The following is an 11,692-nucleotide window of genomic DNA, read 5'->3' as shown; positions in this document are numbered from 1 at the left end:
TAATAATAATAATAATAATAATGAGGAGGAGGAGGAGGATGCATGTAGTAGTAGTAGTAGTAGTAATAGTAACAATAATAATGAAGAGGAGGATGATGCATGTAGTAGTAGTAGTAGTAGTAGTAGTAGTAGTAGTAGTAGTAGTAGTAGTAGCATTCATCTCCATTCATCACTGTTCACTCACCTTTTTTTTTGTTTTTTAGTAAATTCTATGCATCATAAGAGAGAATAAAAAAACAGCTTTGTTTTGGAAATTTGTGTTTGATTCTATAGTGCTGTAGATGTACATAAAACTGTCATTCTCCTTTGAACCATTATGTAAATCAAGCAGGACAATAACAATTACATGTAAAATCTTAGCTCAGTGACTCTTACTGTGTAAAGGTTTGTGCGCCCTCTAGTGGTCTTTCCTGCAAATCACACCTTTTCTTGCACCACTTACAGATGCTTCAACTGTGGAGGGCCGAATCATCACGCCAAAGAATGCCAGCTGCCACCTCAGCCAAAAAAGTGCCATTTTTGCCAAAGCATCACCCACATGGTGGCCAACTGTCCAATCAAAGCACAGCAGTTGTCACCAGGATCTCAGGGAAAATCAACAGCCTCCACTACAGGAGAAGAAGAGGACATGAGCCACACCCCCTTCCCTCCCGACAGCTCTGATTAGTCGAGGAAGGTTTTCAGGGGAACACAAGCACCAATCAAAAAGTTTCAATGGAAAGCTGCTTTTGGAACTAACTCAGGTTTTTCTTTTTCAAACAGCAGAAATGAATGTCGCCGCTCACTTTTGTACTTTAGTCAGGAAATTAAAACCGGATTAAATTAATATAGAATGTTATATAATCACCATCATATCCATTATTTTTGACAGTCATCTTAGTAAAATGTCTGAACCGCAGCTTTGCGATCTGGGTATTCACACAATTGATTTGGGATGAACCAGATATTTCACATGGATAATCATGAAATAGAGGGCAGGCCTCACAAAAACATGTCCAAGTCAAAAATTCTGAAATTATATTTTGCTTAAATGAAGCCTGTTTTAGGAATGAGGTTTTTTTTCCCCCATGACAATTAAGCACATTTCCTCAGTGTCTTTTAACACTTATTTTAGCACACACTCTCTCTCACACTCACTCACACTCTCACACACACACACACACACGCACACTCACACTCACACTCACACTCACACGCACACGCTCACGCACACTCACACTCACACTCACACTCACACGCACACTCACACACACACTCACACGCCTACGCATACTCACACTCACACGCACACTCACACACACTCACACGCCCACGCATACTCACTCACACGCCCACGCACACTCACTCACACTCTCACACACACACACACACACGCACACTCACACTCACACTCACACTCACACTCACACTCACACGCACACGCTCACGCACACTCACACTCACACGCACACTCACACGCACACTCACACACACACTCACACGCCTACGCACACTCACACGCACACTAACACGCACACTCAGACTCACACTCACACGCACACTCACACGCACACTCACACGCCCACGCACACTCACACGCACACTCACACTCACACGCACACTCACACACACACTCACACGCCTACGCACACTCACACGCACACTAACACGCACACTCAGACTCACACTCACACGTCCACGCACACTCACACTCACACTCACACTCACTCGCACTCTCACACGCACACTCACATGCACACTCACACGTCCACTCACGCGCCCACTCACACGCACACTCACACGCACACTCACACGCCCACGCACACTCACACGCACACTCACACACACACACAGTCACACGCCCACGCACACTCACACTCACACGCCCACGCACACTCACACGCACACTCACATGCCCACGCACTCACACTCACACGCCCACGCACACTCAGACTCACACTACCACGTCCACGCACACTCACACTCACACTCACACTCACTCGCACTCTCACACGCACACTCACATGCACACTCACACGTCCACTCACGCGCCCACTCACACGCACACTCACACGCACACTCACACACACACACACTCTCTCTCTCTCTCTCTCTCTCTCTCTCTCTCTCTCTCTCTCTCTCTCTCTCTCTCTCTCTCTCTCTCTCTCTCTCTCTCTCTCTCTCTCTCTCTCTCTCTCTCTCTCTCTCTCTCTCTCTCTCTCTCTCTCTCTCTCTCTCTCTCTCTCTCTCTCTCTCTCTCTCTCTCTCTCTCTCTCTCTCTCTCTCTCTCTCTCTCTCTCTCTCTCTCTCTCTCTCTCTCTCTCTCTCTCTCTCTCTCTCTCTCTCTCTCTCTCTCTCTCTCTCTCTCTCTCTCTCTCTCTCTCTCTCTCTCTCTCTCTCTCTCTCTCTCTCTCTCTCTCTCTCTCTCTCTCTCTCTCTCTCTCTCTCTCTCTCTCTCTCTCTCTCTCTCTCTCTCTCTCTCTCTCTCTCTCTCTCTCTCTCTCTCTCACACACACACACACGCACACGCCCACGCACACGCACACTCACACGCCCACTCACGCGCCCACTCACACGCACACTCACACGCACACTCACACGCCCACGCACACGCACACTCACACGCACACTCACACACACACACAGTCACACTCTCTCACACACACTCACACACACACTCACACACACTCACTCTCTCTCTCTCTCTCACTCACTCACTCACTCTCTCTCACACACACACACACACACACACACACACACACACAATCTCTCTCACACACTCTCTCTCTCGGTCTCTCTCTCTCACACACACACACACACACACACACATATATATATATATATATATATATATAGCTCGAAACACACACACACACACTTATATATTATTTTTCTTTTGATCTTAGGGTAAAATATCATAGTACATAATTGTGCTTGACAGGTTTTGTGAGATCTGCCCTATGTGTGAAGCACGTGTGTGAGAGAGAGACTTTTATTTTCTGCCTTAGCTAGCAAAGTGTCTTATTTGTATACTGAAACAATCAAAATGCATCATGTTTACATACCGCCTGGATGTTGGTGATACTGGCGAAATGCATCTCTCTCTTGCTTTGTGATGGCCAAATCAGAGCTGTCATTCACCTGTACACTGGAGAAATCAGTCTGACTTCCCTTTTTCGTTTTCTTGCTGATGTTGTCAGAGACTTCTTCTGATTGTGGTTTACACAGGCCAAGTGAATGTTAAAATGCTGTGTTTGTGCATATCTTACCTCAGCCTCTCTGTATCATCAGTGGAAATATTTTGACTGCACTGTCGTGAGTTAGTTAGTATAAGAAAGACACAGTGGCTTTCTTAGATCTTTAATGCTGTGTAATTGTAAGGCTCGCTCTCATTTAAAGATCTGGGAAATTCTAGGCAGAGTCCAGAAGAAATCCACCTTATTCCCAACTGGTACTTTGTCTAGAGCCAAGACAACAGCACATGTTTTTATGATAATCTTTTATCTCTTTCACGTCATATGAGACACTAATGAGGTATCGGGTTTGTTGAAGATTATTCCAAGAGGAGATCCTGACTAGATCTCACTTTATTGTAAATAACAATTGTAATCTTTTTTTTTTTTTTTTTTTTAAACCAGTTATTTATTTGTAGCCACACAAACTGACCTCAAACTCTGTGATGTTACGATGGACTCAATTTGCTCTCAGTCACAACAAGAGCTGAATCCGCTTGATAATTAGTTCATAGTTAAATGTTTTTATCTGTAGTAGGGAACTGATTGACAGCTGGTGACTAGAATTAACAGTCGCTGAGAATGATTTTGATGCACTAATTTTTATTTATGGCCTAAACCAGAGATTTCAAATTATTTTGTTTGTATGATTTATCCCCATGACTGCATGAAGTTCAGGTTTGTTCTCGTTTTGACGGGGAGCAACTGAGCTGTCAGGCTTCACTGCATTTGAGGAAAGCGTCTATAGTCTTTGCCAAATGAAAGCATAATAAATCGTGTGTTTAGCCTTTTTGTACATTTGACATAATCCTCAAACTTTCAGGAACTCAGTGGATGGACAAATACACATTTGTACCATTTCTTGCAGCAAAGCACAACCGGTTTGTTTTCAAGCACTGCATGTGTTTGAGCACAGGTTGAGTGTTACAATGGTTGGTTAGTAACCTCAAAACTAACGGCACATCACTGCTCCACAAGAGTGTTTTGCTGTTTGGAGGCTAATTTGTCCCTCAGAATAACCTGAAATGGTTTTAGTATGTTATTGCATGGAAGTAGGTGTTAGAGTAGTTGGATATAGTGTTGGGTGGATGGGTCTCGCCTCAAACAACCTGTTGAAAACTCGAAGTTTTCAGTTTAAAGGATGTGAAGGTTTCTTTCTCATTGATAAGATTGTATTCTATCTTAGTTCATGCCATTATTGTATATTCCTTTTTCAATATTTCAATATTTTATTGTATTGTTTCTTTTTTATCTTTATTTAAAGCGAGAACAAGTACATAACTTGTTTTGAATCTATACAAATCTACCTCAGGGTGTGTTGAAATGTATTAAATGGACATTGTTACCAGAATACTGTCCATTTAAGTGTGTGTGTGTTTGCGTGTTCGTGTGTGTGTGTGTGTGTGTGTGTGTGAGAGAGAGAAAGAGAGAGAGCGAGAGAGAGATAAGTGAGTGTGTGCTTTAGATTTATTTTTCTAGGTTTAATGTATTTAATTCGGGACGTGCGATCGTTTGCAATGTAGTTGCACTGTTTAAACTCAGATTTGGTCAAATGTGTGTGAATTTGTGGTTTGCATTTAGACCAACTGGCAGGAGAAGTGCAACTGTAAAATTGCTCCAGTACGCTTTTTAATTTTTTTTTTATAATAATGTACTCTGAGATTGTTAACTCAGGAATATGTTAATTATTTCTTGTTTGGTTTTAATTAATGAAGAGGATAATCAGTGTTGGTGACCTTGATTGTTTTATTATTATAATAATTCTCATTTTTTGTTGCTCGCTGATGCTCAGGGCTCCAGATGTTGCACAAATATGAAGCCCTGCTCATGTTCAGTTTGTGTGTCCTTCAGTCATCTTGTGTTGTCATTCAGGAGTGGTCAGGACTGTTTGTTCCATGTGTGTTTGATAAAGGCAAATACATTTAGTGTTCCCGTGACCAAAGAATGTAGCCACATTGAATATGGCAAACAAATAGCGTGCAGCTCAGTTTATGGACTTTCCTTTGCTGTTATCCACGTTGAGTGGTTTCAGAGAGAACGCTTTCATCTCCAGTTCATCGTGACAAAGCATGCAAAGAATGATGCCCCCAATAATGTGTTTTAGTGTTAACATTGACAACCGCTTTCTAGTGAATAAATATCTTTTTATGATCATGCTGGCATTGTGTTTCTTTCACACGTGCTGTGGTGGTTTGGCACATTGATTAAAAGGAAAAATGTGAAAAATATGCTACAAATACACTCATCCTCGGGCCATTAAGATGTAGATGGGTTTGTTTCTTCATCAGATCTGGAGAAATGTAGCATTACATCTCTTTCTCACCAAGGGATCCTCTGCAGTGAATGGGTGCCGTCAGAATGAGAGTCCAAACAGCTGATAAAAACATCACAGTAATCCACAAGTAATCCACAGCACTCCAGACCATCAGTTAATGTTTGAATTCAAATGAGTCCTCTACCCATAATATTGCTTGCTCCAGTGAAAAAGTAGTCTTGTCTGAATCAGGAGAGAAATATGCACAGATCAAACACCATTTACAAGCCAAAACAGTTGTGGGTGCACAGATTTTGATGTGAGCGGACAACAGGAGATGGACATGGAAGCGTTAATTATGAACTTATAGAAGCAACATTTAAAGGAGAATAAGATAAGACCCTTCTTCCTCGGCTGGGATCGTTTAGAGCCCTTTGAAGCTGCATGTAAACTGCATTTTGGAAGTTCAAACTCGCGGGCACCATAGAAGTCCACTATATGGAAGAGATTCTTGAAATGTTTTCCTCAAAAAACATACTTCACTACAACCACTGGAGGATTGTTACGAATCCGGTCCGTGGCATGCCGTCCGATTGCCACCAGAGGTCGCCCTTCCATTACATTGACTCTGCCATTACACAGACTGTTACATGTTACCCCGGACTACATTTCCCATGTTCAATTTCACTGATTACACTCTCACCTGTAGCCAATCACACACACTATAAATACGAGTATTGTTTGCGTTTATCGCTGGGTTAGTGATAGCTACATTACAGAGCCATTCCGGTGTTTCCTAAGTCTAGTCTAGTCCTGTTTGTTGCCTGATTCTTCCGTGTTCTGAGCCTAGCCTGTTTATCTCGTCCTGCCTGTTCTCTGCCTGCCTTGGACTTTAGCCTGTCTTGGATTATCCTTTTGCCGTGTTGTCTTGGACTTTGTTTGCACCTCACCTAAAATATTGCCTGTTTGTGGATTACCCGTTTGCCTCGCCCTCTGGATTACGTTCGCTGTCGATTGACCCACGCCTGTCTCTGGATAACTCTTTTGTGTTGCCTATGCTGTACCTGTTATTGCTGTTGACCTATTCCTGTTTTGACCACGTCTTTAAATAAAGCACTGCAGATGGACCCGCACGCCTCTCGTCTCAGTCTCCCCGTTACAAGGATAAACTGAACACTGATTATGATGACTTTTGTTAAATGCCAAGCAATACTACAGAAACACTGCTATATTTAATATATGTCATGCTGGAGGCTATGCGTGGAAGAAGATTATAATTATAGACTACCTTTTGGTTCTCAGTGTAATGAGGACCCACATTTGAATTAGGCCTGCTTTTGGAATAGCAAAAAAACAAAAAGTTTTTGGTCAACACTTTCTCTAAATATGGTAAACTTCACTTATGTAATAATCTTTTATTGTAAATTTGATAATGTGTAGCACTAATAAAATGTCCCTTTAACTTTTTGAGCACAGACCTGACAAAGACATGAAAATACAATGGCTGCAGACATTGCCTGTCGTGTTTTTAGTCTATGGCTGAACTTAAAAGTCTACAGTATGAATGGAATATACTTTTATACAGTTTGATATTCGATTTAGGCCTACTTAAATTTTTAGGGGTGCCAGTGCTGTGACATGTTCTGTAGAAAAAAAAAATTGTATGTATTTTTTTTTCTTCTTTTAAAGGTTGGATTTATTATTATTATTTTTAATATTGAATTAAACAGCATAGACATTACTTTCACCAACTGTTTTGCTCATATTTACCAAATGTGCCAATATTAGGGTCGTACGAGGAAATTCCTAATATGTACAAAAGCGTCCAGCTATCGCTGTATGAAAACAGTTGTTTTCATAGAAAAACAGAAATGTTTGTAAACATGAAGACATTAAACATATGATTGCGACAATATATGGTTTATTTGTGTTTGTCAAGTCATCTCCAGGTAATAAATAAAGTATATGAACAATGCAGTGCTAACTGACATAGCATTTATTACAGTATAGAAACTATTCTGCCTTATTATGTGATAAAAAAAGTGTTTGTAGTTTATAAACAAATTATTATTATTGGTTACTGTCCAGCAGTTATCTGATTTCTAAGCCAGTTAAAAGCTAGAAATGAGAGAACAATTAAAGTTGACTACACACCAGTCAAAAGTTTTTAATGTTTTTTAAAGAAGTCTCTTCTGTTCACCAAGCCTGCATTTATTAGATCCAAAGTACAGCAAAACAAATATTGAAATATTTTTACTAGGTTGTTTAAAATAACTTTTCTATTTGAATATATTTTAAAATGTAATTTATTGTGATTTCAAAGCCAAATATTTAGCATAATTACTCCAGTCACGTGATCCTTCAGAAATCATTCTGATATTCTGATTTGCTGCTCAAAAAACATTTATTATTATTATTATTATTATGTTGAAAACAGCAGAGTATAATTTTTTCAGGTTTCTTTGATGAATAGAAAGTTCAGAAGAACATTTAGGCTATCTGAAAGATTTATTTGATAACATTATAAATGTCTTTATTATCACTTTTGATCAATTTAAAGCATCCTTGCTAAATAAAAGTGTTCATTCCTATCATTTATTTTCCAAAAAAAAATTATACAGACTCTAAGCTTTTGAATGGTATAGTGTATAATGTTACAAAAGCTTTTTATTTCACATAAATACTGATCTTTGGATCCTTCTATTCATCAAAGAATCCAGAAAAAAATTACTCAACTGTTTTAAATATTGATAATATTGAAATATTTCACAACATTACTGCTTTTGCTGTACTTTCAATCAAATAAATTCATGCTTGGTGAGCAGAAGAGACTTCTTTATAAAACATTAAAAATCTTACTGTTCAAAATCTGTTGAATGGTAGGTTATATAGATTACAGAAATGTTATATTGTAATATTCTATATGATATATATATAACATTTCTGTCCCCCTCACTTCTGAAGTGATGGCTACGCCCCTGATATGTATATATATTAGGGGTGGAACGGTTCACGGAAAAAAATCGAACCGTACGGTTCTCCACACACGGTTCGGCACGCGCTAGGACCGCGGTTCAACTTAAATCTGAAAAAGCATCTGTAATATGGTTGGCCATAAATAACACATATAACAAACAGGGTTCGGCTAATATATGTTTCTGTTGATGGATGCGCATTCTGGCTTCCCAATACATTACAACAACAGCGATAAAAGAAACGTGGACAACCATTCTCTTGTTCAATGTGAATGCTGTCCTCAGAACGCGGGCAAATATTAAGCTCTCTCTGAAGTACTGTGTTTAAATGGACAAATTCACACACAAATTATGTCAAAATAATTGGTAAGTATCCTATAGCAGACGTAGCCGGCTGAACGTACTGCATCAGTGCACTGGATCAGAGCATTCTCTTAAAGTGACAGCACTTTCTGCTTTCACACCTGTAGATCGATTGCTTTGTTCCGAAACGGGGATTAAAGTTATTACAATGTTGCTTTTCATTCTCGGTGCGGTTCGCTTTCACACGGCAAAGTTTCTAAACGGACCAAATTTGTTAACACAAGTCACGCGCGAGTAAACTGTTCTCTCGTTGGTCAAAGTTCCACGGTTTATTTTCCGGGATTCCACTTCGCTGTCACGCATGTCATCCGCCTCTTCACCTACAAAAAAGAGCAATAAGACGGCATTATAAAATCAAGTGTGCTTTGATTGTGACCACTCCAGAGTTCGTTTTCAATCGAGCCGAGACCACCTCTTGGCGTGGCGATCTCGGACCGATTGTTTTGGCGCGGATCCGAGCACGATTGCCGTGTTCACATATGCCCAAACGAACCGAGTTAAGGGGGGAAACACGCCAGGTTCCGAAACAACGGGCCGGGTGTGAAAGCATTAGTGCTCTGCATTTATCCCATCCTAAGTGCACCCACACAGCACTGAACACACACACCGTGAACACACACCCGGAGCAGTGGGCAGCCATTTATGCTGCGGTGCCCGGGGAGCAGTTGGGGGTCTGATGCCTTGCTCAAGGGCACCTCAGTCGTGGTATTGAAGGTGAGAGAGAGCGCTGTACATTCACTCCCCCCACCTACAATCCCTGCCGGTACCAGACTCGAACCCACAACCTTTGGGTTATGAGTCGACTCTCTAACCATTAGGCTACAACTTCCCCTACTGAATAGCTTTTGTAACTTTAATAAAGATCAATCTTTAATTTATACAGTCAAATATGCAATGCTGTTTTACACTTCATTATTTTATTCAATATATGTACCTGAAACTAATGTTAGACCTACCTAAAAAAAACTAAAAATCACTGTTTATTTTAGTTGTATTTTAACTCTATTTGTGGATTACCTTGTGCCTGTTTTTCTGCATTTTGCCCCGATGTGGATTACTGTTTTAGGACTCTTTAATAAAAGCTGCAATTGGATCTTCTTGTTTGAGAGCAGTGTGTGTGCGCCCCTGCCCTGTGTTCTTATTTGCTAGTTTTAGCCTGTCACAGAGTATTCTGAATATTACTGGCCTATAAAGCCTTATGCAATATTGTCATTTCTGTAAAACCATCATACATTAATACATGGGATGTACAGTGTAAGAAACATTCAGAATTTTTCAGTCATTGTCATTCAGTCTTTTTTTTAATACGAATTCATATAAATGATGCAGCTTAAGTAAAAAAATGTAACTAGTAGTCTCTTGCCTGTCAATTTATAAGACAGGCACAGGGCGCGCGCAAGAGGAATCTCCGACGCGGACGCGCCTCTGAGCACGGGCACGCGCACGGGCACGCGCTCACAGCTGCCTGAGAGAAAGAGAGGCGAGGCGCGTGTGCGGCGGACCCGCGCTTATGATGGCTGCCGGGAGAAGCAGAGCAGAGGAAGATCAGGCACATTGGGAATAACGTCGAGCACAGGTAAATGCTGCTCTCGTGCGTGCGTGTGTTCGTCCGAGCATGTGTGTGTCGTGCTGCTGCAGGTGCATGCCGCCGCTGGAGGCGTTGTGTCATGAAACACACCTTTAACTGCTACTGTCACAGCAACATATGAGCATTCAGCGTATCTGCTGTCGTGTGACGGGCTGCTGCGGTGTGTGAAGCCAGCCGGAGAGGAGAAGACCGCGGCGCTGGGGCAGAAACACAACACCGACAGGCCTTGCACACAGCGCAGGCACACGACTGCTTTACTAACAACACGACTGCAATTTCTGCTTCACTGTCCTCAGCCAGAGTTAAACAGTCAGTGTGTAATGCTAGCTTTGCCCTTTGATCGCTGTTTCCTCGTGTCAAGCTGCTTACACACACACACACACACACACACACACACACACACACACACACACACACACACACACACACACACACACTCTCACACACACACACGCTCTCTCACACACGCTTTCTCACACACTCACACACACACTCTCTCTCTCACACACTCTCACACACACACTCTCTCACACACACACTCTCTCTCTCACACACACACTCTCTCTCTCACACACACACTCTCTCTCTCACACACACACTCTCTCTCTCACACACACACTCTCTCTCTCACACACACACTCTCTCTCTCACACACACACTCTCTCTCTCACACACACACTCTCTCTCTCACACACACACTCTCTCTCTCACACACACACTCTCTCTCTCACACACACACTCTCTCTCTCACACACACACTCTCTCTCTCACACACACACTCTCTCTCTCACACACACACTCTCTCTCTCACACACACACTCTCTCTCTCACACACACACTCTCTCTCTCACACACACACTCTCTCTCTCACACACACACTCTCTCTCTCACACACACACTCTCTCTCTCACACACACACTCTCTCTCTCACACACACACTCTCTCTCTCACACACACACTCTCTCTCTCACACACACACTCTCTCTCTCACACACACACTCTCTCTCTCACACACACACTCTCTCTCTCACACACACACTCTCTCTCTCACACACACACTCTCTCTCTCACACACACACTCTCTCTCTCACACACACACTCTCTCTCTCACACACACACTCTCTCTCTCACACACACACTCTCTCTCTCACACACACACACACTCTCTCACACTCACACACTCTCTCACACTCACACTCCCACACACTCTCTCTCTCACACTCACACTCACACACTCTCTCACTCTCACTCGCACACTCACTCTCACACACACACACACACACACACACACACACACACA

At 42.0% G+C, this 11,692-nt stretch overlaps 1 pseudogene; it reads left to right on the top strand.

The window, feature by feature from the left end:
* Positions 1–10,200: 10,200 nt before the first annotated feature.
* The window catches only part of LOC107556894 (serine/threonine-protein kinase pdik1l pseudogene), a 5,483-nt pseudogene continuing 3,991 nt past the window's right edge, over positions 10,201–11,692 (top strand).

The sequence above is a fragment of the Sinocyclocheilus grahami genome, unplaced genomic scaffold (genome assembly GCF_001515645.1).
Source record: "Sinocyclocheilus grahami isolate Dianchi unplaced genomic scaffold, SAMN03320097.WGS_v1.1 scaffold582.1, whole genome shotgun sequence".
Taxonomy (NCBI): Eukaryota; Metazoa; Chordata; class Actinopteri; order Cypriniformes; family Cyprinidae; genus Sinocyclocheilus; species Sinocyclocheilus grahami.
Note: the sequence above shows the minus strand (reverse complement) of the source record. Positions and strands in the feature narration are given on the sequence as shown.